Source organism: Caloenas nicobarica, chromosome 1 (genome assembly GCF_036013445.1).
Source record: "Caloenas nicobarica isolate bCalNic1 chromosome 1, bCalNic1.hap1, whole genome shotgun sequence".
Classification (NCBI taxonomy): Eukaryota; Metazoa; Chordata; class Aves; order Columbiformes; family Columbidae; genus Caloenas; species Caloenas nicobarica.
In genome coordinates, this window is record NC_088245.1 from 151,440,082 (window position 1) to 151,443,978 (window position 3,897).

A 3,897-nucleotide genomic window follows, 5' to 3' on the forward strand; every position below is an offset into this window, starting at 1 on the left:
CCTCACCAGCTTCGTTGCCCTTCTCTGAACTCACTCCAGCACCTCAGTGTCTTTCCTATAGTGAGGGGCCAAAAACTGAACACAGAATTCGAGGTGGGGCCTCACCAGCGCTGAGTACTGGGGGACGGTCACTTCCCTAGTCCTGCTGGCCACACTATCCCTGATACAAGCCAGGATGCTGTTGGCCTTCTTTGCCACCCGGCCACACTGCTGGCTCATGTCCAACACCCCCAGACCGTTCTCCACCAAGTGGGGAGGCACTGCTGCTGCCATCACCATCCACATCCTCCCTGACGGCAGGGAGAGACCCTTCTACGGTGTGCTGGTGGGGAGGGGAGGACAGAGACATTTGCCAAGTTGCCTCCTCTCGCAGCCTTGACCTAAGCTCGCAGATGCCTTGTGGCCCTGGCTGCAGAGGCCTCTTGGCTCAGGCCTCCATCCGCCATAGCCTTGCCTTTGCCTCATACAGCAGGATGGTCACAACCACCTCGGGGACGTGTCACCCAGAGCCTTAGGATGCAGGGCCTGAAAGCTAGCCAGGTCCTGGGGAGAAAACAAGGTGGAAAAAAGAGGCCATTGCTCATTACTTGTGTCAGCTCACGAATCTTGTGGCTGCAGCGAATATCTCAGCAACCCAGAAAAGCGGTGCCTGCACCCAGGCCAGCCTCAGCCCCCCAGGCCGTGCAGCAGGCTTGAGAGCTTTGCTGGCTGGTGTCTCCCTGCTTTTCTGACTAGTTTCCCAAATTTCAGCTGCTACCTTTGCTCCTACAGAGCCTCGCATCCTGTGGCCTTCTCCATCAGCCTCAATAGCTTTTGTCAAACACTGGTAGATGTTTGGCATCTGATTTATCTTAACGAAGAAGAGAAACATATCAAACAAGAAAGTACGAGTGGTTACAGAATCAATGCCACCGTCCAGTCTCTGGCAGTGGCAAATCACTGGGGAGGTCACCAGTAATGAGTGGAATAAGGACAAGAATGTGTGAGGTATATAGCAATATAGCTTCAGAATTGTCTCTCACCTGCAAGGTGTCCCTGAATTGAGACCCTCCCAAAGCAAACTGGTCTTCCAGGTGGCTGATCTGGAAGTAAGTACTGACCAATCAATCAGATCAAGGTTTATTCAGTCTTGAATTGCTATTGATTAATTGTGCAATGTCTAGATCCAGAAAGTTTCTCGAAAGTCCTGGTTGCGCTGGGATGTCTTGGACTACTTCTCCTGGGCTTGGTGGCAGAAGCACAGCAAATTCTGAAATAAGGGCACATGTCACGGATATACCAATAGATTCCTCTGGAGCTACTCAAACTAGACAGAATGAGCAAAAATATCTGCATTTCAAGCAGGAGACACAGGGTCACTGCAAAGATGCTGCTGCATTGTTGGTCCTCAAACAGCTGTCCACAACACAAAGGAAATACATTATTTGATGCAGAATAATAAATGCAGGTGACATCGGCCAAGGAAACTCTGAAATGTGTTATACCTCTTCAAATCTCTTAGGTATTAGTACCTGAGCAGAAGCTGTTGGAGCCTTTTGCAGAAATATCTTGCGTGTTTTCAAACCTATTCTGAAAACATTTAAGGCAACAGCCAGGTCACCCCACTCTGGGCCAAGGCTGATCCTTAAAAGAGAGAGAGGTGGTTATGTGACAGAGAGAGGATGTCTTTTTTGGGGAAATGTGGATAAGCTACTCAACCTGATGAAGTCCTAGATCCTTGTACCCAGTGGCCAAAGCCAACCAAGGCAATGACTTGAAGCAAAGTCAAAAACCTGAGGTCAAGTCAGACAAAAATTAATAACTGAAGACCTCATAAGGACAAGAACAATACTCAATTTAGCAAGAGCCGGAGTGAAAATCAGAATGTAAGAATAACCCAGAAATGTACCATGCACTATCTAGGAAGCCAAGTCCAGGCAGGAGTAGGACTAGAGTAGGACAGGTGCAGAAGACTCAGGCACAGCAGGAGTTGCTGGTACAAAGGCAAGGATTTGGATAGAACAAGAACAGACCAAAACACTGAACAGAAGATAAATGAGGAGAGAGAAGCTTTCCCTAAAGTCCTATCTAGAAGACGCATGTTATCAACCAGCTCACAAGCCCTAACCCAACTGTAGCTGCTTAAAGGGCTGGGAGCCAAGCCAAGACATATCAAGAATTCCTCTGACATCCAGGAAAAGTCAGTCACAGTCTAGGACACTTGCATGTGTTTCTTTCTAGGTAACTTTTAATGCCAATAAATGACAGCCAGCCAAAAAACCTCCAGCAGATACCTGCCAAGGCACAGTGTCAGGACAAGCTGCCTATACAGCAACACCCGTTCTCGCTGTTCCATCCATTTCTTCCCACTCATGCCACTCTGCCCCACTGATGACACTAACACAGCAGTTTGCTGTCTTCGAACCTGAGAACTGATCATATAGAGAAAAGATTTTAAAAGGCTGGACCAGTTCCCTGATTTGATTCACAACATAACCGCACGAACATTGGTATTACTACAACTGAGGAAGTAGCACAGGAGTAAGTAGATTCCTACAGGTAGGGCAGGAATACTATAGAGCAGTACTGTCATCAGAGCTGACATACCATCAGATCGTAACTGGAGAGTGTAGAAAGAAATATTAACTTTTATCAATAAACTACTTTGTCAATGAAAATAGTAGTAACATAGAAAAAAGGACACAACCCAAGGCTTCTATCCTGCCTGACAATAGATAAAAGGCCTGATTTGCTAGAAGACTTTTTTTGCACACTTCCATGTAGAAATTGCCATTATGTCTTACTAGTAAACTATTAACATTTCCCTATGCTGAATTAAAAAAAAAAAAAAGAAGAGAGAAAATAAAGTTCAGCTCTTTATTCTATTGGTAATAGCCTTCTGGCTGCTCTGTATGCAGCAACAAGCCTTTGCCTTCTCTTTATCCCTGTCTTCTTGGTTACAATCATTCAGGATACATAAGCACAGATGTAAAAATAACTACCAAAAGATCCTTTAAAGGATGAGACTTGCCTAATACAGTAGCTGTTGAGACACACTCCTTATTGAGTCTTAACCGGCCAGAGTCTTCTAGTGTGCCCAAGAAAAATCTCCAGTTTCCTGTAAGCATTAAGAAGTTACCTGAACCACACACACACATACACAGCCAGATGCGAAAAGAAAACCCTCTGTATGAACTTTTTAGCCAGCCACACTGAAGAGACCCGATGCTGGCCAGGAGATGCCTTTGCTTTGTGAATGATTCATTTTTCCCCCCAGTCTGCTTAGATAAAGACTTTTCCACTTAAGACTTATGGTTCATCCTAAATTTTTGATAAGAATGTGCAACTTTAGGTGAAGTGCTTTAGAACTAGGAAGCAAAACATTTTCATTCACCTCACTTCCTAATGTCTAAGAAAATATAGGATTGGTACTGAATTCTGCACTGGGCACATACTTCCATCCATATGTTCTAGCATATGGAATGGGAACTTGGGCATTTTTAATTCTCTCTGTGGAGCCACGGAATTCCTGCTGCTAGTGGGACAGAACCAGACTTTTCTACAATAGTGTGTTGGTGTTCATAGGACAGCAAGGGGATCTCTTGGACCCAACCTGATTTCAACAGTGAGTGTGCAGTTGCTGTTAAAACACAGAATGAAGACACAGAGCAAAAAAGTCTGTCTGAGCAGCACAGCAAGCAAATAAGGAGGCAAAGCAGAGGAAAAAGGAAAATTAGCATTTTGATTTACTAGCAGGTATTTCAGATTGGCTAATGAGAACCCTCAGATAAATGAAGGCCTTCCCACCTAGCAATTTCTTCTATGTAGTGGGCTCTAGTAACTGTATATTCCTCAGGATTCAGAACCTGGCCACTGAGAACTCAATGAGCCATGAGACAGATGTAGTGGGATGAGAAG